Raw genomic sequence first — 27,655 nt, forward strand, 5'->3', positions numbered from 1 at the left:
TGCATCTCCCTCCCTCCCACCCTCCCCATCCCACCCCTCTAGGTGGTCACAAAGCACCGAGCTGATCTCCCTGTGCTATGTGGCTGCTTCCCACTAGCTATCTATTTTACATTTGGTAGTGTATATATGTCCATGACACTCTCTTACCCTGTCACATCTCACCCCACCCCCTCCCCATATCCTCAAGTCCATTCTCTAGTAGGTCTGTGTCTTTATTCCCGTCTTGCCACTAGGTTCTTCATGGCTTTTTTTTTTTTTTTTTTCCTTAGATTCCGTATATATGTGTTAGCATACTGTATTTGTTTTTCTCTTTCTGACTTACTTCACTCTGTATGACAGACTCTAACTCCATCCACCTCATTACAAATACCTCCATTTCATTTCTTTTTATGGCTGAGTAATATTCCATTGTATATATGTGCCACATCTTCTTTATCCATTCATCTGTCGATGGACATTTAGGTGGCTTCCATGTCCTGGCTATTGTAAATAGAGCTGCAATGAACATTTTGGTACATGACTCTTTTTGAACTGTGGTTTTCTCAGGGTATATGCCCAGTAGTGGGATTGCTGGGTCGTATGGTAGTTCTATTTGTAGTTTTTTAAGGAACCTCCATACTGTTCTCCATAGTGGCTGTATCAATTTACATTCCCACCAACAGTGCAAGAGAGTTCCCTTTCCTCCACACCCTCTCCAGCATTTATTGTTTCTAGATTTTTTGATGATGGCCATTCTGACCGGTGTGAGATGATATCTCATTGTAGTTTTGATTTGCATTTCTCTAATGATTAATGATGTTGAGCATTCTTTCATGTGTCTGTAGGCCATCTGTATATCTTCTTTGGAGAAATGTCTATTTAGGTCTTCTGCCCATTTTTGGATTGGGTTGTTCGTTTTTTTGTTATTGAGCTGCATGAGCTGCTTGTAAATCTTGGAGATTAATCCTTTGTCAGTTGCTTCATTTGCAAATATTTTCTCCCATTCTGAGGGTTGTCTTTTGGTCTTGTTTATGGTTTCCTTTGCTGTGCAAAAGCTTTTAAGTTTCATTAGGTCCCATTTGTGTATTTGTGTTCTTATTTCCATTTCTCTGGGAGCTGGGTCAAAAAGAATCTTGCCGTGATGTATGTCATAGAGTGTTCTGCCTATGTTTTCCTCTAAGAGTTTGATAGTGTCTGGCCTTACATTTAGGTCTTTAATCCATTTTGAGTTTATTTTTGAGGCACATATTTTTTGCAATAGGTTACTGCTAGTGATGAGGAGCAGATGTCACCGTGAAGGATTTTAGTGCTTTTCTAGATACGAGGACATACAGGAACTGGGCTCGTTAAATCTCCTGAAATTATCTAACTATCTGAAGAACTGTTATGCCAGTTTTTCCTAGAGCACAGAGTACTTCATTCCTGATCTCCACCCTGAGCTTCTTTCAGGGGGTGTTGAAGGTCAGCAGCTACAGCAGCTCATGATTTAATCCATGTAGAGGTAGATTGCAAGTGCCAATTTGTAGTTGGCAGGGCCCCTTCATGTTCATACATTCGACCATGGTTTGGGAGGCATTTCATGGACATTTTGTCCCTCAGTGCTAGGAATGCTCATTCCCAGGTCTGGTGAAGATTTTGTTGATAGGCCACTCAATGTGCTGTTACTGGACTAGGCCTTATTAACAGTAGCCAAAAGTCTCTGGAGCACCTGTCTTACTAGTCTGTATGGTCCAGGAAAAATTCCCTCTTGTTGCATCTTTCCATATCTAGTTACACTATTACAATCAATGATCTCATATAGAGCTATATATTTTTGTTGGAGGCTCAGTCACACATCTGGTAATGCAAGAAACAGCAATCTTGTAAAAATAGGCAAAATACAAATAACATAGCTAGTAGTATTAGTAAAGTTGTAAGAATTAAGCCAAGAACTTCCATTAGATGTGGCCCAGTATATCCCCAGGTCATCTGACTTAGTCTCTTCTCTACCAATCCTTATTTTTCAGGGAAATGATATATTGGCACTGTCCATATGGCTCCAAGCCCAATTTCCTAATGTTACTAGGCTTTAAGGGGGACCTTAAAACTTAAATGAACATAGCCTGGTGTTAAGCACGTAAAACCATCCCATAATTGTGGGAGGTTTTATTCCTTGGCTGAAATTTTGTTTGTTGCTCTGACTGAGCTTGAATAACTTTGCAAGAAAATTCATATTCATGGCCAGGGTCAGAGCAGGTGTTACTAATTGGCTAGGTGAGGGGATCCCACCTAGTAATATCCACAGTGGCCTGAACAGGACTATAATTTATTTCTTCTAGAATAAGTTTCCTAAGGGCCAACCAATTAGAGCCTCGAAGTGGAGAAATCCACCAAGGTAACCCAGAAGTACTAGACACAGGTTATTGGGCACAAACCCAACAACTGAGTTGATTTTTAAAACTAGCATAGGATTGGGCTTCCCTGGTGGCACAGTGGTTGAGAATCCACCTGCCAATGCAAGGGACACGGGTTCAATCCCTGGCCTGGGAAGATCCCACACGTCACAGAGCAACTAAGCTCCTGTGCCACAACTACTGAGCCTGTGCTCTAGAGCCCATGAGCCACAACTACTGAAGCCCACACGCCTAGAGCCCATGCTCCACAACAAGAGAAGCCACGACAATGAGAAGCCCGCGCACCGCAACGAAGAGTAGCCCCCACTCACTGCAACTAGAGAAAAGCCCACGCACAGCAACAAAGACTCAACACAGCCAAAAATAAAAAAACAAATAAATAAATTTATTTTTAAAAAGCTAGCATAGGATTGTGCCTATGATAGTAAAACATTTGATTCATAGGTAAAGGTCCAAGAAGTCAAGAAAACACTGCAAATGATCATACGATTCAGATCCAGGATCTTAGGCCAGCTGTCTACTTCTGATGTTGTCTTCTTCCTGTCCTGGTATGAGCGTAGTTTCCCTCTGTTTGAGTGTTGTTTTAAGATGAAATTGAGGTCAGCAGTCCTCTCTATAGACCAGTCCAGTGCAGGGGCCCTTTGCAAGTTGGAATTAATCCAAGAGTCAATTAATTCCCTTTGCTTTCACTGTGTATGAGCTAGTTAAGAGTACATGATAAGGGTCCTTCCATCTGGGTTGGAGATGGTCCTTTAAAATATGTCTTTTCCAGTATGCATATTCCACTGGTTGCATGTCGTGGGGCATCTGATTTTCATCCAAAGATAGATTACTAAGATAAGCTTCAGAAACAAACCTAGAGTGTCCTTTTGATAATTCAATTAAATTCTATGTTAATATAACCTAACAGCAAGGAACTATCTGGGAAGCGAGTCTTAGTAAATACAGACCTCCGTTAACAAAACTGGAATTTAATGTTCACTGAAACAATCTTTTCCTCTTTAAAATTACCCTAATTTCTACCAAATATAGCCAAATTAAGACTAATTTGTTTACAAAATAAGTCTCAATAAACATGGCTTGATGATGTATATAACTGTAATTGATCATATACGCTTTTTTTCTTTAATTGTCTTTGCTGAAATTTTTATAAGGAGTCTCAGCCTGAAGTTTTAAAGGCCCTCTCAGGGGCCTGTATCTGTTAGGAGGTAGCCTTCCTGATTTATCTGATAAAGCTGCTGGGACCCTAAGAGTTTCCAGTCTCTGGAGAGAGCAGATAGAATAGATAAATGTTTCAATTCTGCTTGCAAAGGTATAATTTACCAAATTACTGTAAATCATAATTAGTTTGAGGGGAAGGGTTTCCTTATATCTGGAAAACACAGATTTAAACCGGTAATTTTTTTTCAGATAGAAACCATACAATTAGAACCACATTCACCAGTTCACTCAGTCGTATGTAACTAATCCTTTTTGTTAACAGTTTTATGAAGGCATCAGTTTTCCCATTACATTTTTAAATTTCTTACCCAGTTCAGCATTATGGTCTGAAAGTCAGAAACTTGTATTTTCCAAAAGTCCTTTCTATAAATCTTCCTGAAAATGTTCTTGAAAAGATTTTTGTAAAGACATCAGAGTAAAACCATAACTGTCTATGACAAATGACTTAAGAAGGCAGGTTTAAAATCTGATTACAATGCAATTGACAAAGAAACTTGGTTACTGCTGTGACATATAACACTTTCAGATAATAACTAGAATTATGACTGATAACATTTCACCAGGACATATCAGATTTTTAGGAACTCCATATAATTTCTAGAATATCTATATTAATAACATTTACCATACAATCTAACCTAAGAAGATTTATTACTCATTTGACAATACTTCGCATGTAATTTAACATATCAAATGAATCTAATTAGTTTAATATCTCTCTTTGGGATATTTCAGGGGCCCTTTGAAGCATCCCAAAGTTAGCTAGTGGTCAAAAGGACTTCATTAGAATTTGATTTAGGAAGTTTTGTCAAAAAAAAAATACCAAAAAGGATTTGAAGTACTTGGTCATATAGGATCATAGGTCACTGTGAAACAATAGTTATTCACTTCTTAGCCATAGCGACAATAAAAGATTTCAAAGGCAAATACAGAACTGATCACTTAAAAGGCAAAGGAACTTAAAATCTGTTATCAAAGGCAGTTCAGCATTTTAAGAAAACTTGTCCTTGTAACAGAGAGAAAAGTCAAATTCAAGTTTTGCACCAGCTTACTTTTAAAATTCATTTACTCAATTAAATTTATTCTAACCTAGTCAATCCTGACCATGCAGAAAACTCTTTTCTCTGGGTCCACTTCCCACAAACCTTCCATCACATTCTGTCTCCATCCAGAAACAACCAGTTCTAAGACAGACAGACTTTCTTTTTCCTTAATAAAAAGTAATTCCATTCCTCATACCTTCTTTACTAAAAACACACATCCTACTTTCCTTAAACAGCCACAAACTGTCTTTTATATCAGCACTTTCCCTAATTTGAGATTACGTTAAAAATCTTATCCCATCATTTTATGCAGAATTTTTATAGTTTCTTCATATTTAAACTTGTGACTCACCTGGAATTTATATTGAAATGAGGTGTGATGGAAAATCTTGTTTTAAACTAATGTTTTACTGCAACTTTGGAAATGAGTTAAGTACGAATTATAGTGCAGAATCAAATCAACCAATGATATCTTTGTTTTGTATTCTGTTTCATTCTAAATTACAGCCTGTAGTACTGTAAAAAGATTCTTGTTTTCCTATAGTATCTATAACATGTCATCCTGTAAATTGTTTTAATGAGATATTAAATTTGAAAGTAGTTGTCAAGCTCAGCGTTAAGAATAAGATGACGTTTTTTCTGTTCTAACCTCATTACCTAAAATTCTAAAAAAAAAATCCAGCTAATTTTAATACTACATATTTTCATATAGCTCTTTGTACACTGATAAATATTTTAAAAGACAGAGCAGAAACTAAAAGAGATTGCATCAAACACATGCATTAAAAAAGAAAACTTCAAGCTCCCAAAGTTATAAAAACAGATAAATTGGGAAGTGTAAACTCTTTAGGAGGAAGTGACCTGCGGAGGTAACCACTGAAAAAGCCAGGGGAAAATACAAACAAACTATTCTCTGGTTTGCATATAAGTTCACTTTGTTCTTGGAATAGCATTTTCTTACAAAGCACATTTTCCTTTTTTTTTTTTAATATAATGTCAGTCTTTCCTCAGTAATCACCAAAAGCCATGTAGGCTTGTCTATGCTAATTATGTTCTTGCCCAAAGATACCTAACTCTTTTTGGTTAAAAATAAATAACTAAAAGATTGAGGGGATTCTGTATTCAATCTATATGCAATCTAGATTATTCTCATCATCAATTTAAATGTTGAAAAATTAACCATGTGAAAATGTGGTGATGGTAGTGGTAGGTATTGAAATACCAGGAAATGCGGTCAGTACTGAGCTAGGGAAGTGCCAAAGATAAAGTTTTAAGGCCTTCACCAGTATCTCTACATGTAGGCTAATTTTAAGCCCTAAACTTGCCAATCCATGTGATAAACACTTGTACATTTCCTGTTGTATATAAAGCATTAGGCTAGATGCTAATTATGCCAGGGTGAATAACTCAGAGCTTTGCTTTCAAAGTTTATTTTCTACTGCAGGTTTCACAAAGTGTAGTCATAGACACATAGCAGCAACATTACCTGAGAATTTGTCAGAAACACATATCCATGGGCCCCCGCCAGGAGTTACTGAATCAGAAACTCTGAGGGTGGGGTCCAGCAATCTGCTTTAACAAGCCCCACAGGTGATTCTGATGCATATGCCTGTTCGAGAATCTCTGATCCACATAACTCAGACAAGTAAGGGGGCAATTACAATGCAATGTGGAAAATACGCCGAGGGAGGAAAGATAGGGTGTTCTGTGAGCATGCAGGAAGCTCAAATAAGGCCCTGGGCTGGGGTGGGTGGGGAAGAGGGGATCAAGGAAGGCTTTCAGGAATAAGTGACGTCTAAGAAAACAGAAAGAATAAGTAGGAGTTGAGCAAGCAGGGTGGGTTAGGTAAAAGAAGGAAGGCATGGTGAGGGACAGAAGGCAAGAGAGAGTATTACAAATAAAGGAGGGTCCCACACATGCAAAACCTCAGAGCTGTGTGAGGGTTTGCTCCCTCCCAGGAGTGAAGGCTCGAGCAAATTGGACCAACCATGGTGTAGAGCTGATCATGAGGCTTAATCAAGGGTCAGGAGTGTCACAACTACTAATAATAGTGATACTGATACTAATAATAGTGAAAGTAGTTTTGGTGATAGTAAGGCTGAAGAGGAAAGCAGATGCTTTGTAAGCCAAGTTAAGGAGTTTGGATTTGTCCTGCGGGAAGTGTGGAGCCACTAGGAATTTTAAATAGGAGCATCAGATTTGAGTTTTATGAAGATGGCTCTGGCTGCAGAATTGAGAATTAATTGGAGGGGTGAGACTGGAAGCAAGGAGAGTACCTACTAGGCTATTAGGGTAATCTGGTTGAGTTAAATTTTCTAATAGAATCTGACTTGTTCTTGCTAAAATAATTTATTTACAAAATATGCCTTAGGTCTTTGGCTTATGTTGAGTAATAATGCATACCGAAAGATTAAAATCTTATCTCTTAAATAATGGCTTCTAATTTGGGGATCCAGGACACAGTGGATGTTAATAGAAAATAAGGGGGAATCACAAGCTATTTTCAGTGTATTAAAAGGTCCAATAAGAATCATACATTTGCGTGAAAGCACATTAAAATTTATGTTTCCTTCCTTTTCATCTGAAGTTATGTCAATTCAGTATAGGTTCTGTGGTCATTTAATGCTGATTAGAAACTCCATCTTGACCTTTGTGTATCCCTGGAGAACAAAATCATGAGAAAATTAGTTTTTTGCTTGACTGATGCAGTAGGAAAGAAAAAGAAATAGAATCCGTGGGAGAAACTAAATGCATGTATCTTGCTATTTAAAGATTACAAACTGTGGCATGTTATCTATTATGTGGTAGCTGGACCTAAGGGAACTAGGGGACTAGCCAAGAGTTAGGCAGAAAAATGACCTGAAATGAAAAGAAAAATTAAATTGCCTGAAAATAGTTCAATTTTTGAGATTAAAAATCGTATTTTATTTATAAGTAATTACACTCAGAGCTACTATGAGAAGGAAAAGCATCAACTTCCATGAAAGCCCCGTGTTCTCAGTATTTGAACAGACCCCGTTTCAATGTTCATTTGTCTTCAGTGTAGGGAGCCTAGTGGGGTTTGATGCCATTTTGTTCACAGTCAAATTCATTTCCTCTCATCCTCTGAGTGGCGGGTGCTTTTGTAATCAGATTGAGCAGATGACAGTTTGTACTTTTAGTGAGGGACAGGATGAATTCAGTTTAGTAACATTCTGTTATGGAAACAGACTCATATGACTCTAAATAAAAAGTTTAAAACCTTTAATGAAAACAGAGGCACCATATCTAATGTTCACCTCGGAGCGCTAGAAGTGTAATATGGCACTGATTGTACTTACTGTTTTCCCCATTAAATGACTTAATGGACCTTATTCGATGTAATTTGTCTAGGAAGTGCTGGTAACATACTTATCTAGTGATTGATTCTCACTGAGCAAGAGTTGTGAGAACTAGAACACGGTGAATGAATAATAGTAGCATATGTGAACCACTTTTGCCTGGACATAAGAACACTCCAACTGGGTCATAACCACCATGCAGGGTCCTGCATTTCCGTACGTTGTCGCTGACTCCAGCGCTGTGCCTGGAGCAGTAGCTTTGACTGAATTGCGAAGACTCAAGCCATGGAGATGGTGCAGCCCCAGTATCCTTCTGATTTTGACAGCCTTTTCCTCTTTGTCCAGCAGAGGAAATCCCATCCAGAGAGTTAAACTGTTCCCCGTCAGATCTGTAGAGCTGCAGAACCACCCACAGCCTTGGGCTGTCCTAATGGTCCTCTGAGTCCTTGCCTGTCTTTATTCCTGACCTCACTGAATGCAGGGACTTCCCTGAGCTCCTTTCCTCTGCACCATCCTTCCCCATCTTGTTGGTTGATCTTCAGAGGCTAAGCTCACTGCGTCCACTGGAAGTCTCACCCTCATCTTCACAGTGTCTTGGGGAAGGGCGAGTCTCTGGTTATGGCCCATGGGCTCTGCATTGAAGTCGATTTTCTTTTTATTTGTCTAAATTTATGTTTTATATCTGCAAGATATCCTTTGTGTTACCTAGGAATTTGGGCTAGTCTAGAAGTCCATGTTGCTTTACAATTTTATGCATGTCAGCTATACAAGCTGGGAGACCCAGGTTTTCTGATAGAAGAGTCCGAGCCTTTCGGGTCAGTCCTTATGTGAAAAATTTTTGAGGATTCCCGCCTGCCCTTCATCCCCACCCCCAGCACTTGAACCCCCAGCAGCAGTTCATCCTTGTGAACATAGTAGAAACATTCTTCAGAACTTCTTCAGTTAGAATTTGTCTTCCTGAAGGCTCAGTACTTGGACAACTCATCTTATTCTGTTAGAAAAATATCATAAGTTTTTATAAAGAAGGGAAAATATATTAGTTTCATTTCCACATTTCGAAGATATTTAGAATTATGTTAACTTTTCTGACATTTGCAGCACTTTAGGTAAAGTGTTCTAGGAGAATTTGTTCAGTTGTTCCATACAAGCAAAGCAATTTGGGACATTATTTGTGTTATTTTATTTCCTATTTTTGTTAATGGCTTTTTTTAAAATCGAGCATCTCTCCCTCAAAGACCTTATTTTTATTTTAAAAGCATCTTTATTATAACTATTCTGTGATTCAAAATTAATTACTGATGTTTTATCTGCATATAATTTTGTTGATGCATTTTCTACCTGCTGTACAACAGAGTTTGTTCCATAACATGGCAAAATGTTATAAAGAAGCTATCAGCTTAGGGTACTTATGTTTAGCCCTTCCAGATTTCCCTAATGGCTTTACAGATGTGGATTTTAATCCTGCTTTGTATTTTCCCTGAGGTTCATTTTCCATCCCAAAGTCAGATCCCCAGTAAAATATAAAAACATTTTATATTTTACTTACGTGCACAAGATACAAGCGCGCGCGTGCGCACGTGCACACACATACACACACCTATATGTGGTACCTATAGTGTTTTGTTTGTGATATCTTGTTTCTATAATATGTGTGTACTAAAATTGTAAATAGTATCAGTTAATTGGTTTGAAAATGATTAACTGTTTGACCCACAATACTGGCAGTAATTGTAATTCCAATTTGCTAGAAGAAAGAAGTCTGCCACGCTGATGGGAAGAGAAGGTCTCTCAGAGATATTTGTATTAAAAATCATCTTGAAAATGGATGATATCTTATGTGGCACTATGCCTCAGAGCTCACAGAGTTTACAGAAAATCCATAGAAGATGTTTTCTTCAGTTTTCTAAAAACTAGCTAACCTGTCTTTAAAACATTTTTGGACAGCCCTCAATTATATACATATGATACACCCAGTCAGCTAAGGGCTGCAGGGCCCTGATGTCCCCACAAAGCAGAGCAAGACACTATTCTGTAAGACCAAGTTAGATCTGGAATTCTGGGGCTCTAACATGGCTATCTCCTCATGGGAAAACTGGCTGTATGTTATCAAACTTCAGGAGCTAAAAGTGGCCATACAGTTCACAGAATTTAATTATGCACAAGATCAGCTATTAATGAAATAAAAATTATGTATTAGTTCAAATCTATATTAACCATCTGTTTATATCAAAATTGTTTCTTAGAAGTTAGAACAGAAGGTACCAACAAAACATAAGAAAGTATGTCAGCTCCCACACACCTTATACTCCAAGCAAACCAAACAGTTCCTCCCATACATGGCTCATGTTTTCCTCCTGCTTTGCCTTTTTGTTCTTTTTTTATAGAGGTCTTCCTGCTGCCGTATTCACATTTCCCAACTGTACCTATCCCTAAAAGCTCAATTTAAATACCACCTTTTCTATAAAGATCTTTTGATAGATTTAACAGTAAATAATTTCTCGCTACTCTGAACTCCTATTTGGGAATTTGTTTCCCTTATATTATTGTCATTTTTTGCAGGTCTTAGCTCACCTATTACACCACAGGCCTTTTGGAAGGAGGATTTGAGTTTGATTCATTTCTAAGAATCCCTTTCTTCCCCCTCCCCAGCCTACACACTGTGCCTTGCATGTGTTATCTGCTCAACAAATAGTGATAGAATGAATGAATTCAAAAAAATACTTAAAAGTTCCTAGAGGGAAAATGCAAATAATTCAACAAATTATAGCTCCTGTGACTACAGCAACTGAGGAACCAAATTTTAATTGTTTTTAAGTTTCATCTAAATTTAAATAAACACATTTGACTAGTGGCTGCTGAATTAGAAAGCATAGCTCTAGAACTTAGACTATGGAAATTCACACTGTACTAAAACACTCCAGCTGGACCAGGACCAGGGTCCACTAGGATAAGCCTCCCTGGGTTGTACAAGTGTAGGGTTAACACTTAAATTTTATACTAAAGGCACCTCACTTGCCTCACCCTAGTCCCAGCCCTGCATTTCAATGACTCTTAGCAGAAATTTCTCACCACTGATGCTTTGTCTTATATTGTTGCACCCCTCTGAAACCACCGATGGCATTGTGGCGCCATTACTGACTATTTGAGAACAACACAGAATCATCCATAGAATAGATTGTTCACAGATCTACAAAGTATTGTTTCTGCTATTGTGGGAACCAAGACATGTTTCCTTTTACCCCATCTTTTTCCCTTGGTAGCTTCTCAAATATCAGACCTTCTTTCTATAATTAAATGTCCTCTCCTCTGTGTAGTGACTCTTGGTGCTTTGAATAGTCACTGCTCCTGACAAAACTGGGTTTAAACAGTTGAAAATCAGTAAAACCTAAACAAGTTGTTTAATTTTTCTGAGCTTCATTTCCTCTGCCCACCCCCAAAACATGGTGATGCTAATACCTAATTCATCTTTATTATTAACTGTTTAATGAGAGTCTGCTGTCTGCCTGGTATCTGCACTAAATACAGATCATTCATTCAGCATGGAAGATTTGGCCTTTTGTTACACAGAATAGATTTAGGTTAATAATTAAATAATTAAGTGTGATAGTTTCTGTCATGACTGAAGTGCTCCTGTTTCAGTAACTGAAATAGAGTAGGAAGTTATTAAATAGTAGTTTTTAGTATTATCCTTTCTATTATTATTAAGCCTGAGGAGTCTATTTCATAAAATCCAGAACATGAATGAATCAGTATGGCATTACTGTGTTAAACAACTATAGATTCATTTCACTATATTGTTGATAAAAGAAGACAATCAGAATCATTTCCTCCATGAAGGAATGGTTTATTCTAATATACCTTATTAAAAACCTCCCAGAGCCACAAATGAAGAAAAATAATTAATTTTGTCTAGCCACCACACTTGATAAAATTGAACATCTTTGTGTTTTGATATTCACAAGTAAATTACAGAAATAGACTTTGTGGATTAAAGGATTTTTAGCCAAAGAGGAGTACATTTTGAATGTTGGTATTCACCAGTTGAATGGTATGGTGTTACATTCTTATTTTATTTTAATGCTGGTAGTATTGAACTGAGGTTATTTGGGGTAGGGTTAATTTGGAGATTTTCCTCCATCAACAAAGGTACCCCCTTTACTTAAGCCCTTTCCTTTCTTCCTTATTGCAATCCAGCCTAACAGCCACATTTACAATTAAATTGTTAATTGACTTTTAGATCACTGTTCCCCATGCAACACTAAACTCGTAAGTAATGATTCAGGCATTAATAAGAAGCCATACAATTTAAAAATATGCACCACAAATTTTATGTTTACCCACTGAATTGAAAAATGCAGCAGGAAACTCTAGATGGGTGCTATCAACTGTAAAATTAAAGATAGTATGAAGAAAGCACAGTCTCCTTTTGGTTATTTGCAGATGCGTTATCTGGTTTGAAAGAGCCTTAGATTCACTTTTTCTATTTTTTGTTTATGACAATTTCCCTAATTTTTTACTTCACTAATGGGTGGATAAACAGTGAAGAAAAGTGCCACTCAGATCAGTCAGCTGACATGGCTAAAGGAGGAGAACAAAAATATATGAGGCCCTGTTTGCTCTTCTAATTACCCATCTTATCATTTTCTACTATTTTTAAAAAAAATGAGAGTTGACTGTATTAGAAACTCTGGTTAGTCAGGGATCCTCAGTTATGTTAACTACATACCCTCCTTGTGTTTTTCAGGGTGGTAAGAAATAATGGGCAACTTTTGTTTCATATGAGCTCATTGATTCTACTTAGTATCTGTTGTTGAGTTCTTGTGTCACTATCGCTGATATATTATGTAGAGCTAGCACTTGGTATTTCTGTAACACTTAGTATTTGCTTGGTTCCATGTTAACTACTTCCATCTCTCTACACACAGATTAAAACAACGCAAAACGAAAAACAGTATGGTGGCTTGCATTGCTTATTCAGTAAGTGATGGAAATGAACTGATACCTACTCTGTTTAGTGACCCCATTTAGCATGGCTGTTAAACAATGAGAAATAGTCAATTTTACAAAAGCAAAGCCCTAGTAACTGTCTATTTTTGCTAAGTTCAACATAAATTTTGGATCCTTGAATTACCCTCAAGCAGTTAATTCACTACATAAAATCAATAAATACCATACAATGAAACACAGACATATGGACATACAGGTAAAGTTTGGTTACTTGTCATTAAGCCTAGAGAAAAATAGAACTTGAGATCTTTAAACCTCCTTTCAACTCTCAAACTCTCTATGAGCAATCTGACTGTTATATCATGACAACATCTGCAGATACCTCCATGCCAATTCTCCTCAAATTACCCCTGCCTGCATCTTGACTTTCAGCCTACTTTTGACAAAACAGGAATTTGGTGTTTTCAAGTTGAATCATTCTGATTTCTAAACTGACATCTTGTCATATTTTATTTGTAGATTTCAGTTTATAAGCCAGCATTCCAAAGACTATTTACAGCTTTTTGGCCTCTAGTAACAGTCTCTCACCTAGGTATCTGGATAAGGTATAAGCATCTAAACTTCTCACAGGTATAAAAAACTAAATTAAAAAAAAAATCCCACTGACATAAGCTTAAAAATTAAAACATCAATCTTGGTTAAAATGTAAATTTTCACTAATCATTAATTTTCCTATTTGGAATAATTATCAAGCATTTGAAGGAAATGTATAGAATAGAAGTTCTTAAGTCTAATTCAACATATGTTCTACTCATTGCCCATTCTTGCCATTAATGTGGCACCCTATTAAGTTCCCAAATTGAATAAACTTACCCAACTCATCTCAAAACTTTTTTGACTGGTCTGAGACTTATCAGCAGTTCTTATTTCACTAGTCTATTGTGGATAAGACATCTTATTATAGAAAGATGTAATTAAATTATAGATCTTACCGTTCTGTTTGATGTCTCTAAGCTTATTTGCATGTGTAATTATTGAACTCGCAGGATCTATCTATGGCTTTACTACAGCTTTGTTTAAAATAAAAGACTCCTTAATAATGGTAATATGTTGTATCAGTGGGTTCTATCTTACTGATAGAACTAAAAATAATACAAAAAGAATCAATCTCCTTTTCTGTAAGAGCTCAGATTATTTTTTAATTTTTTTTATTTTGAGAAATATCCTAAGTAAAAAATAGTGAACAGTTATGTTGTAAAAAAATAATAATGAAGTGGACACTTAAGTATTTGTAGCACAGATTTAGAAAAAGCTTTCCCTGTTAGCATGTGGTTCCCAGAAATAACCATTGTGGTGAAGCTTATGTTAATGATCTCTTTGCTTTTCCTTATAGTTTCACCGCATACAAACATTTCTCTAAATTAGTTAATATCTAATACTACTCGCTTTTAAATTGATATAAAAGAGATTATATTGAATATGTTCTTCTGTCATGATCTTCTTCATTAGCCTTATGTTTGAGATTCATATGTACTGAGGTGTGTAACAGTTCAGCTTAGCTTGGGTTCCCTGGAAATAGATTCTGAGGTGGGGAATTGCATGCAGAAGTTTCACCTAAGAGTGCTCTAAAGCAGGGCTGTCCATTAAAACTATATGGAATGGTGACCATGCTCTATATCTACACGGCCTCCTGTAGTAGCCATGGCCACAAGCTACATGTGACTTGAGTGCTTGAATTAATTTAATTTAGATGTAAATTTAAATATCTACATGTAACTAATGGGCTTCTGTATTGGACAGCACAACTCTAGAGAAATATACCTGTAAGAAAGTGGTAAAGGCAGAATCGGGCAGAGGGCGAAGCTGACTTGCCATGTGGTTACATGGCAAGAGCTCAGCCAATCCTACAGGAAGGTCTGGAGCAGGGATGGCCCTTCAAAGCTGTCCCTGCTTTGAGGGACAAAGTTGAGGCAAAGCAACTGAACTTGAGTATCAGAGCATAAGCCAGTCATCTGTGGTGCCTTCTGAAAGAAGGAGAAATCTTGGGTGAATCAGTTTCTTGTCTCTGAGGGCAATTCACACTGAAGCGCACAGCTATAAGCCTTCAGCAGCCAATATTACCAGTAGCAGGGGGGTTGGTGCCAGGCCCTAAAGAGGGAATCTGACCAGAGTACCATAGTATCCGTTATTCAGTTGGCCATTCATTTGCAGTACTCTATGGAGATTCCATTATATAAATAAATCACAATTTATTTATATATTCTATAAATGATGGAGAGTTGGAGTATTTCCAGTGTGAAGAAGTGTGGCTATTATAAACACTGTTTCTCTAAACATTTCTTCATATGTCTCCTGGTGAATAAATGCAAGGGTTTCTCTAGGATATATGCCTATAAGTGAAATTACAGAGAGTTGTAATATGTTCATAATTTACTAGAAAATGCCAAGCTGTTTTCCAAAATGGCTGTATATTTTACAAATTACAGACTTTCATTCAATATCCCAGTCTGGCAATTGAGAGGTTTATTCAGAATATCTATTCTACCTTTAAGAAGACAAGCTTAGGGTCTTTGATATCATTTTCCTCCTGAATAAAGTATTAAAATAACTTTTACCCTTTAGAGGTTAGCAAAATTCTAAGATAACTCTCAGTGAGTCATGCTCTTATATAATGTTTCTTCCTTAACTGTGGGCAGAATCTGTGACTTGCTTTTAACCAATAAAATATGCCCAAAACCATAAACCTAAACAAAAACTTAAACCCACAATTAGATTGTATGTTAAAGGGGAAGGGTTTTATAGATGTAATTAAGGTTCCTGATCAGTTTGACTTTGAATTAATGAAAAGAGGTATTACACTGGGTAGGCCTGACCTAATCAGGTTTGCCCTTTAAAAGGAAGCTTGGGCCTTTTCTGAGGTCAGAGACATTGGAAAATCAAGCTGCCATGGACTCTACATATATAAGGAAATTAATTTTGCCACACCATGCAGGCTTGCGTGAGAACTCTGAGCCTCAGGTAAGATCCCAAGCCTGGCCAGCACCTTGATTGCAGCTCTGTGGGACACTGAACAGAGCACCCAGTTATGCTATGCCTGGACTCCTGACCTATGGAAACTGTGTGACAATAAATGTGTTGTTTAAAGTTGCTAAACTTGTGGCAGTTTGTTACAAGACAGTAGAAAAAAAATACACCTGCTTAGCAGCAAAATTTCTCTTTTTTTCAACCACATAATTTTATTTCCTCCATGTGACTATTTGATTTCCTTGATTTCCTTGGGTCTTTTGCATTTGGAGTGAGAGACTTTATTATTTCTATCTTTAAGAGAATTCTTAATCCATTGAAAAGAGGCACTGAGTATACTTCAAATTGCTGCAGCATTGTATCTAGTAGTAACTGCTTCCTTTCAAAGAAATTATATTCCTTTTCCATGGATGAGTACCTATAGGAACTTAAGTGTTGGAGGGAAATTATTTATGTCAATTTCAAGAATAAGATATCTATAAGTTGCTTTCCTGAAACATCTAAGAATGGCTAAGCCTAAGAGAAAACATAAGGCTTTCTCTGATTCCTTTAGGGACAGAAAGGTTTTGAGAAGATAACAATGACAGAAACAAAAGAAAAATGTGGATGACGTCTGAAACATAGAAAAAAACCAGTGGGGAGTTTAAATTTTGTAAAGAAAAAAAGGGCTTGTCTTATTACAGATCAAAGCAGATGGTAAGACAGAAAAACTTAAATTCAAATGGGAGTGATACATTTTATTCTCACTCACGTACAGTTTGTAAAAATGGATGTTCCTGTCATGGTTGGGGTTCTCTGGAAGTAGAACTTAAAAGAAGAACTTGTAGGTAGTTTATTTGAGACATGATCCCAGGAAAGAGAAGTTGAGTGTATAGGGAAAATGAGATAAAGAATACAGAAAAGCAATAAAGGGTGCATCATGAGCTGGTTATCTCTGTGGTCAGCTGAGGTCTGTTCCTTTGGAAGCCCACTGGGAAATTACATGGCACGTACCTCAGAACTGTCCCAGTGGATGATGGGGAGTGTGGTGGGTTGAATGGTATCACCCAGGACCTCAGAATGTGAGCTTATATAGAATAAGGACCTTTGCAGATGTAGCTAATGTCAGCATCTAGAGATTAGAGTAAATCCAGTGACAGGTGATCTTATAAGAGACAGAAAAGAAGACACAGCAATACACAGAAGAAGGCCATGTGAATATAGAGGCAGAGATTGGAGTTACTGCATCTGCAAACCAAAGAACATCAAGGGTTGCCCCCAGTCATCAGAAGCTAGGAGAGAGGCATGGAAGGAATTCTTCCTGGCAGCCTGCAGAAAGAAACAAGCCTATTGGATCTGATTTTGGATTTCTCGGTTCCAGAGCTGTGAGAGAGTAAGTGTCTATTGTTTTAAGCCACCAAGTCTGTGGTAATTTGTTACGGCAGCCCTAGGAAATTAATACAGGCAGTCTGAGCTGTTGACTCCTCTGCACGTCTGGGCCACACCTGAATGTGACAGAAGAGCCTTCTGCGACTTTATAAAAAGCCCCAGGCAGCAAATCAGAGAAAGGTTGCAGCAAGTGCTTGATGTGGGACCCTGACATCATACATGGAATTACTCACCATAGTTTCGCTGAAATGTGGTGGGCTTAAGAGATGTGACACTATTGTCCACAAGCAGCTGCTTCACTCCTCCAAGCAGTAATTTAGAGAACCCGCTCCCTTCTATCCTGTGATTCTACCATCTTAAACATGGTAGTAAAGTGGCTATGGTTTTGCATAGAAAAGTGGAAGGGAAAAGAGCATAGAGGGTTGTAAGTGGAAGGTTGAGAGGCTTAAGCAGTTCTGCTCACATTCTATTGGCAAGAACTCAGTCATATTTCCACAACTAACTGCAAAGGAGGCTAGGAAATATAGTTATTCTGGTTATCTGATTGCTCTGTAATAACCAATACCAATCTCAACAGCTGGAAAAAAACAGTAATTTATTTTGCTCATGAATCTGCATCTGCAGCTTGGGGAGGGCCCAGCTGGGATGACTCATCTCTGCTCCAAGCAGCACTAGTTTAAGTGGTTCATTGCAGTTTTGATTTGCATTTCTCTAATAATTAGTGATGTTGAGCAGCTTTTCATGTGTTTCTTAGCCATCTGTATGTCTTCTTTGGAGAAATGTCTCTTTAGGTCTTCTGCCCATTTTTGGATTGGGTTGTTTGTTTTTTTAATATTGAGCTGCATGAGCTGTTTATATATTTTGGAGATTAATCCTTTGTCCAATGATTCATTTGCAAATATTTTCTCCCATTCTGAGGGTTGTCTTTTCGTCTTGTTTATGGTTTCCTTTGCTGTACAAAAGCTTTGACGTTTCATTAGGTCCCATTTGTTTATTGTTGTTTTTTTATTTCCATTACTCTAGGAGGTGGATCAAGAAATATCTTGCTGTGATTTATGTAAAAGAATGTTCTTCCTATGTTTTCCTCTAAGAGTTTTATAGTGTCCGGTCTTACATTTAGGCCTCTAATCCATTTTGAGTTTATTTTGGTGTAGAGTGTTAGGGAGTGTTCTAATTTCATTCTTTTACATGTAGCTGTCCAGTTTTCCCAGCATCACTTATTGAAGAGACTGTCTTTTCTCCATTGTATATCCTTGCCTCCTTTGTCATAGATTACTTGACCATAGGTGCGTGGGTTTATCTCTGGGCTGTCTTGTTCCATTGATCTATATTTCTGTTTTTGTGCCAGTACCATAGTGTCTTGATTACTGTAGCTTTGTAGTATAGTCTGAAGTCAGGAAGTCTGATTCCTCCAGCTCTGTTTTTATCCCTCAAGACTGCTTTGGCTATTTGGGGTCTTTTGTGTCTCCATACAAATTTTAAGATTTTTTGTTCTAGTTCTGTAAAACATGCCATTGGTAATTTGATAGGAATTGTATTGAATCTGTAGATTGCTTTGGGTAGTATAGTCATTGTCACAATATTGATTCTTCCAATCCAAGAACATGGTATATCTCTCCATCTGTTGGTATCATCTTTAATTTCTTTCATCAGTGTCTTATAGTTTTCTGTATACAGGTCTTTTGTCTCCCTAGGTAGGTTTATTCCTAGGTATTTTATTCTTTTTGTTGCAATGGTAAATGGTAGTGTTTCCTTAATCTGTCTTTCAGATTTTTCATCATTAGTGTATAGGAATAAAAGAGATTTCTGTGCATTAATTTTGTATCCTGCAACTTTACCAAATTAATTGATTAGCTCTAGTAGTTTTCTGGTGGCATCTTTAGGATTCTCTGTGTATAGTATCATGTCATCTGCAAACAGTGACAGTTTTACGTCTTCTTTTCCAATTTGTATTCCTTTTATTTCTTTTTCTTCTCTGAGTGCTGTGGCTAGTACTTCCAAAACTATGTTGAATAATAGTGGTGGGAGTGGACATCCTTGTCTTATTCCTGATCTTAGAGGAAATGCTTTCAGTTTTTCACCATTGAGAATTATGTTTGCTGTGAGTTTGTCGTGTATGGCCTTTATTATGTTGAGGTAGATTCCCTCTATACCCACCTTCTGAGAATTTTTATCATAAATGGGTGTTGAATTTTGTCAAAAGCTTTTTCTGCATCGATTGAGATGATCATATGTTTTTTATTCTTCAATTTGTTAATATGGTGTATCACATTGATTGATTTGTGTATATTGAACACTTCTTGCATCTCTGGGAAAAATCCCACTTGATCATGGTGTATGATCCTTTTAATGTGCTGTTGGATTCTGTTTGCTAGTATTTTGTTGAGGATTTTGGCATCTATATTCACCAGTGATATTGGTCTATAATTTTCTTTTTTTGTAGTATCTTTGTCTGGTTTTGGTGGCCTCATAGGATGAGTTTGGGAATGTTCCTTCCTCTGAAATTTTTTGGAAGAGTTTGAGAAGGATGGGTGTTAGCTCTTCTCTAAATGTTTGATAGAATTCACCTGTGAAGTCATCTGGTCCTGGACTTTTGTTTGTCGGAAGATTTTTAATCACAGTTTCTATTTCATTACTTGTGATTGGTCTGTTCATATTTTCTATTTCTTCCTGGTTCAGTGTTGGAAGGTTATACCTTTCTAAGAATTTGTCCATTTCTTCCAGGTTGTCCATTTTATTGGCATAGAGTTGCTTGCAGTAGTCTCTTAGGATGCTTTGTATTTCTGTGGTGTCTGTTGTAACTTCTCCTTTTTCATTTTTAATTTTATTGATTTGAGTCCTCTCCATCTTTTTCTTGAGTCTGGCTAATGGTTTATCAATTTTGTTTGTCTTCTCAAAGAACCAGCTTTTAGTTTTATTGATCTTTGCTATTGGTTTCTTTGTTTCTATTTCATTTATTTCTGCTCTGATCTTTATGATTTCTTTCCTTCTGCTAACTTTGGGTTTTGTTTGTTCTTCTTTCTCTAGTTCCTTTAGGTGTAATGTTAGATTGTTTGTTTGAGATTTTTCTTGTTTCTTGAGGTAGGCTTGTATAGCTATAAACTTCCCTCTTAGAATTGCTTTTGCTGCATCCCATAGGTTTTGGATCGTCATGTTTTCATTGTCATTTGTCTCTAGTTATTTTTTGATTTCCTCTTTGATTTCTTCAGTGATCTCTTGGTTATTTAGTAACATATTGTTTAGCCTCCATGTGTTTGTGTTTTTTACGTTTTTTTCCCTGTAATTGATTTCTAATCTCATAACGTTGTGGTCAGAAGAGATGCTTAATATGATTTCAGTTTTCTTAAATTTACTGAGGCTTGATTTGTGACCCAAGATGTGATCTATTCTGGAGAATGTTCCATGTGCACTTGAGAAGAAAGTGTAATCTGCTGTTTTTGGATGGAATGTCCTATAAATATCAATTAAATCTATCTGTCTATTGTGTCATTTAAAGCTTGTGTTTCCTTATTAATTTTCTGTTTGGGTGATCTGTCCATTGGTGTAAGTGAGGTGTTACAGTCCCCCACTATTACTGTGTTACTGTCGATTTCCTCTTTTATAGCTGTTAGTAGTTGCCTTATGTATTGAGGTGCTCCTATGTTGGGTGCATATATATTTATAATTGTTATATCTTCTTCTTGGATTGATCCCTTGATCATTATGTAGTGTCCTTCCTTGTCTCTTGTAACATTCTTTATTTTAAAGTCTATTTTATCTGATATGAGTATTGCTACTCCAGCTTTCTTTTGATTTCCATTTGCATGGAATATCTTTTTCCATCCCCTCACTTTCAGTCTGTATGTGTCCCTAGGTCTGAAATGGGTCTCTTGTAGACAGCATATATATGGGTCTTGTTTTTGTATCCATTCAGTGAGCCTGTGTCTTTTGGTTGGAACATTTAATCCATTCACTTTTAAGATAATTATCTATATGTATGTTCCTATGACCATTTTCTTAATTGTTTTGGGTTTATTTTCGTAGGTCCTTTTCTTCTCTTGTGTTTCCCACTTAGAGAAGTTCCTTTAGCATTTGTTGTAGAGCTGGTTTGGTGGTGCTGAATTCTCTTAGCTTTTGCTTGTCTGTAAAGCTTTTCATTTCTCCATTGAATCTGAATGAGATCCTTGCTGGGTAGAGTAATCTTGGTGTAGGTTCTTCCCTTTTATCACTTTAAGTAGATCATGCCACTCCCTTCTGGCTTGTAGAGTTTCTGCTGAGAAATCAGCTGTTTACCTTATGGGAGTTCCCTTGTATGTAATTTGTCATTTTTCCCTTGCTGCTTTCAGTAATTTTTCTTTGTCTTTAATTTTTGCCAATTTGATTACTGTGTTTCTCGGCGTGTCTCTCCTTGGGTGTATCCTGTATGGGACTCGTTGTGCTTCCTGGACTTGGGTGGCTATTTCCTTTCCCATGTTAGGAAAGTTTTTGACTAAAATCTCTTCAAATATTTTCTCTGGTCCTTTCTCTCTCTCTTCTCCTTCTGGGACCCCTATAATGCGAATGTTGTTGTGTTTAATGTTGTCCCAGAGGTCTCTTAGGCTGTCTTCATTTCTTTTCATTCTTTCTCCTTTATTCTGTTCCATAGCAGTGAATTCTACCATTCTGTCTTCCAGGTCACTTATCCATTCTTCTGCCTTAGTTATTCTGCTATTGATTCCTTCTAGGGTATTTTTCATTTCAGTTATTGTATTATTCATCTCTGTTTGTTTGTTCTTTAATTCTTGTAGGTCTTTTTTAAACATTTCTCACACCTTCTCGATCTTTGCCTCCATTCTTTTTCTGAGGTCCTGGATCATCTTCACTATCATTATTCTGAATTCTTTTTCTGGAAGGTTGCCTATCTCCACTTCATTTAGCTGTTTTTCCGGGGTTTTATCTTGTTCCTTCATCTGGTACCTAGCCCTCTGCCTTTTCATCTTGTCTATCTTTCTGTGAATGTGGTTTTTGTTCCACAGGCTGCAGGATTGTAGTTCTTCTTGCTTCTGCTGTACTGCATACACCTTAAATGTTCATAACCCTCTCAGGAACCTTGCTTTGGACCTAGACATCTTTGCACGACTGTAGAGTCATACTAGTAAAGTACCCTGGGTTTGATACGTTCCCTCAAACTCTTTCTTGCTTTGAAAGTCTTGTCCTCTGGGGAGATTAAGGATGAGAAAGTTTTCATTTTGAACCCAGAAAGTCCTAGTTCCTTTATATTTCTTTGGAATTCTGCTTGGAAAATGATTCATTTGTATTTTAGCTCATCTCTCTTTCCAGCTTTATGTTATTCTACATGACCTTGAGAAAACACTTGACAGATTCATTATTCTGCCAAATCCACCAGCTCACATTTTCTACTTTCTGTATTTATTGCAGGTGACAATGTTGACAAATTTTCCCTGCTAAGTAACAGGAGTCACCTTTTATGAGGCCTAAAATAACAATTTCCTCACTGTCCTTCAGGTTCTCACCAGCAAGTCTTCCGATTTCACTAATGATGTCCTTGCAGCCCTTCTAGCTTCTGCCTACCATTCAATCCTAAATCAATGCCACAGGTTTTAGGTTTTTAATATTAACACCCCACTTCCAGCATTACATTCTATTCTAGTTAACAAACTACCATAAATTGTAGTGGTTTAAAACTGTAACAGTAGCTTATTTTGCTCACAGATCTGTCATGTGGGTAGGTCTGGGTGTCAAAATCTCATCTCCGCTCTGTGTGGCTTCAGCTGGTCTGGCTTTACTGGAGCTGGGGAATCTACTTCCCAGAGGCTTACTCATATGGCTAGCAAGATATTCTTGCTGTCAGCTGGGAACTGCACCAGGTCTGTTGGTTCTTCTCCACATGGACTTCTCCATGGGGCTACTTGGGTGTCCTCACAATTTAGTGGCTGGATTTTAAGAGCAGGTGGTCCAAGAAATAGGAATTGGGAGTTGCCAGTTTCTTAAAACCTCAGCCTCGACACAGAGATAGGTCACTTCTGCCATATTCTTTTGGTCAAAGTCACCCATGTTCAAGGGAAGGAAGATAGGCATACCTTTAATGAAAGGATTATCAAAGAATTTAAAGGCATCTTAAATCCTCCACAGTAGTCTAGCTGTGTACTCAAGGAAAAGGGGAAACAGATCTGGTGAACAGCTATCCTTTCTCTGCCACAGTGTATTCTACCCTTTTAAAATAGTAGTCATATATTCAATGGGTATGAAGTTACAGTTATACAAGTTCTAGAGATCTGCTATACAACCTAGTGCCTATAGTTAATAATATGATATTGTGAATTTAAAAATTTGTTGGGAGGGTAGGACTCCTGTTAAGTATTCTTACTACAGGGGAAAGGGGTGGGAGGAAAGGGACACAAAGAAACTTTTGGAGGCAGTGGCTAGGTTTATAACCTTGTTTTTAGTGATTCTATCGTGGATGTATCCATATATTCAGACTCATCAAACTGTGTACATTAATAAATGCAGTTTTTGTATATCAATTGCACATCAATAAGGCTGTAAAAAAAAGTAACATGTATTTGTGATCAGCATCCCATCAAGTGCTCAAAACTTATGTGTTCATCTCTGTGAATTTAGTTACTGGAGTATAATAATAGAAAGTATATTAAAAAGAAACTCAGAGATTGTGGTCAATTTTTAGGTACAACATGGACAAAGGATTTCTTGTATACCTTTAAATGGCTGGAGGTTTATAACATTTGTAGAGATCTGATATTTAGACATTTTTTTCCTTATGTTGTACTAAAATCTTCTCTACTGAAAGTTTTACTCACAAGTACTAGTTTTATTTTCTTGACCATGCAAGACAAATCCAATTTCTCTTCTAATCTCTTTCTATACCACAGTCCATCATGTATTTGAAGTCAGCAGTCGTGGTACTCCTGAGTTTGGTCTCAGTACTACTAGTTATCTTAAATATGTAATATCTTAAATTGAAAATAAATGCCTTCTAGATGTGACCTATTACATTTTTTTTCTTTTTAATGCAAGTTTAATTTATGTAAAGAGAAAAGGGGAAAACTTTAGTTTATCCATTAAAATAGTAATATTTTATGTTCAAGAAACTGTCTTATACATCTCTCAGAATTTGAACAAGAACCTTGTCAATTAGCAGAGCATTTACCATAAATTTAATTAAAAGTGAGTATTCACCTGTTACGGTAATAAATGTCTCTTACTGAAGGTGTTCTACTTATATACTTGCTAGAACTACCAGAAAAATAGGATTAGGTATGTATACTCTGATTTCAATATTAAGAATCCAAATTTGAAGAAATAAATTCCTTGCCCAAGTTTGGACAAATTAATGTAAGCTTAGAACAGAATATAAGTTTCTGATTCCATGTTCAATTATTTTTTTCTATTATTCCATGCTGTTAACTAATTTGTATGGATATATTTAAAGTCCACATTCAAAGTGATGACAATTTATAGTATGTATAGATCATTAACTATGTACAGTCTATTGAAATTCAAGGAATCATTTAGAGATTTTTAAAACCACATGGAGTGTCCAAATTTTGAAATGCAGTTTTGGCAATTTAAGTGTCAGGATATCTCAGACTTACTGAAGCTGAAAGGACCCAGTGAAGATTCTGTTTTGCTGTAATACAAATACAATATTCTAATATATGGAAATCCCTTGTTTTTTTTCTAACCATATTAACATATTTTTGGTTTTTAGTAATTACTCTTATTAAGACCACTAGGTGCTCAATTTTTTTGTTCTCAATTAGCAACAGTAAATTAAGTTATTTGGGTATAACAGTAATATCCTAGTGACTCTTAATTTAAAAAGTAATGTGTTTCAAAGGGGTTAGCATAGCAATCTATCAACACCTGGAATGGGCACCATATAAATATCCAATAAGTTACTCCACCTCCTCTTAAAATTAGAGAACTATGTAGTTGGAAATTTGTCATATATAAAGATAAAAGAGAAGTCTTTTGTTATCACACAGAATGCAAAATCTAGCAACCTATGACTGACATTGGCATCCAGGAAGAGATGTATCACCCTTCCTTTAAAAAAAAAAAAAAAGGCCTATTTTTAACTGACTTACTGACAATTTAGTAGTGAACTCTACCTATGGATGTGAGGATTTCGGAAGAGCAGAGCTGTATGTGTTAAGTCCAGACTCCCAGGCATAACTCTAGTTATCTTAATTTAGTAGGTCTGCAACAGGGACTCTAAAATCAAGTGTATGTATTTGTAATAAGAAACCCAGGTGATTCTGATGTAGATGATCCATGGACCAGACTTAGAAAAACACTGGGCAGTGTCAGCTTTGCATATAGTCTCAAATTTCACTGCTTGGCATGTTTCTTTTAAGTTCTCTGCAAAAGTTACAATTCACATTGTCCCAAAGCATTTTTGCTATGGATTTAAAAAGTTAGTTATACAATTAATTATGGCAACTGGAATTTAGACTCTGCCCCAGTTAGCCCAGAAAGCAAAAATGGCACAACTTTGTCTGTGATGAAAGTAGACTCAGGTTGACTCACACATAACCAGAATACTCAGGGCTATTCATTATGTGTATGATCACGATCCAGCTCATTAGAGAATCCAGGCACTAAGCCTCATTCAGAATAACTTCCCAGAGTCTCTCCCACTCATGACCAAGTTTAAGTGACTTACTATATATCAGTAAAATTCAGTGGTGAAGAAGGCATTTTTGACAGTGGCATTAAAGATTAATAGTGGAAAAACCTTTGAAGTATTAGGTAGATAAAAAGCTGATAAACTTGCAAATGGTCTAAGCAAGAGATGAAATAAACTTTGCCAAAGGCAAAAAGAAAATTTTTTCAATAAGTAATGGGAAATATTGGCACCACCTTAAAATGGATGCCCCATTTATCTTAGCTCTTAAGATGTGTAAGGAGACTTAGGTCATCAGTTACAAATACTAATGCTTCCATTTAGCAGTGATTTTCAAACTTTTTAATTAGAGGGAGGGGTCATGAACCTGCTGATCAATAACTTAATTTGCTTCTTTATGCCTTAACAAACAAAATCCAACTCTGTCTTCTGCCATTTAACTGACTAATTTGTGTCAGGCTCAGTTTCCTCATCTGTCAGGCTGTTTCCTCATCTGTAGAATGCAGAAATTGCAGTAAATGTTTCGGTAGCCTTTTCAGTACTACACTGACTGAAGAACAGAAGAGGTATAGCGGTGTGTGTAGGTCTGTGAGTTCTTGGCTGTTAAGAAGTGAGCAAAAAAGATTTGCATTTACTTCTTCACCGATTTAAACTTCTGTATCTCTTCTTCTCTTATCTTGCCTGTGGACAGTCTCCTTGATTTTACTCCAAATGCAAGACCCTGGAATCCAGTTGACTGCCTTTGTCTGAGCTGACAAAGAATTGTAGAATTCTTCAGTGTGGTGACCAAGTTTCTCACATACAGTTAATACATCTTAACAATCTTTCTCCTCGTTTATTTTCTTCCTCTTCTAGGTACAAGCCTCCCTGAAATATTTTCACATCCTGCTTTTTAAATTTCCTATCTACCCCTTCACACCTTGATCAGAGACTCACATCATTTTCCCTAAGTGTAGTCAGTCAAACAAGGATTTAGCTGTCTGGAATTACCAAGATAAGCAATTTTAGTGAAGTCATTCTGGACACTATAGTGTCATTTTGATGGTTTCCTATATTTGGGCAAGTAGAGTGGGAGTCTATGAAGTGTTGGAACTTCACTCTCTGGGTCTCCTATTATGTCCATGTCTGGTTGCCCATCCTGCCCAAAGTTGAATGGAATTAAACCAACACTAATTGGGAGAAGCAGATAAAATGACTGCCGCTATATAAACTGTAAGGATTAACTAGTAACTTTAGTAAGAACTTTTGGGACATTCGATACTGATTATAAAGCAGTATCAATTAAGAAAGCTCTATAAATTAGGAGTTTGGAATTAATATATACACACTGCTATATATAACGTAGATAAACAACAAGGACCTACGGTATAGCACAGAGAGCTATATTCAATATCTTGTAATAAACTGTAATGGAAAAAAATGTGAAAAAGCATAGATATCCATATCCATATCTATATCTATTTTTTAATGTTAATCCCAAACTCCTAATTTATGGAGCTTTGTTAATTAATACTCTTTCATCATTCATCAGTATCCAATGTCCCAAAAGTTCTTACTAAAGTTTCCTTTATAGGTTATTACAAGTTATAAAGTTACACGTATATATACATATAACCGAATCACTTTGTTGTACACCTGAAACTAACACAACTTTGTAAATTAAATATACTTCAAAAAATGGTTGAAAAAAAAAAGAAAGCTCTAAAACTGGGGGGGGGGGGAACAACTGGCAAT

At 36.7% G+C, this 27,655-nt stretch overlaps 1 protein-coding gene and 1 long non-coding RNA gene across 2 annotated transcripts in view; both read left to right on the forward strand.

Annotated features, from left to right (window-relative positions):
- The window catches only part of LOC309626852, a 29,163-nt gene extending 1,526 nt beyond the window's left edge, over nucleotides 1-27,637 (forward strand). Inside the window, exon 2 of the long non-coding RNA XR_014243442.1 lies at nucleotides 1,221-27,637. This is a non-coding gene — a long non-coding RNA (uncharacterized lncRNA). The remainder of the gene's footprint in view (nucleotides 1-1,220) is intronic.
- Nucleotides 1-27,655, forward strand: part of UNC13C (unc-13 homolog C) — a 632,162-nt gene that overhangs the window by 371,685 nt on the left and 232,822 nt on the right. The gene's annotated exons all lie outside the window — the stretch shown is intronic.

Source organism: Balaenoptera borealis (genome assembly GCF_965194805.1).
Source record: "Balaenoptera borealis genome assembly, chromosome: 3".
Classification (NCBI taxonomy): domain Eukaryota; kingdom Metazoa; phylum Chordata; class Mammalia; order Artiodactyla; family Balaenopteridae; genus Balaenoptera; species Balaenoptera borealis.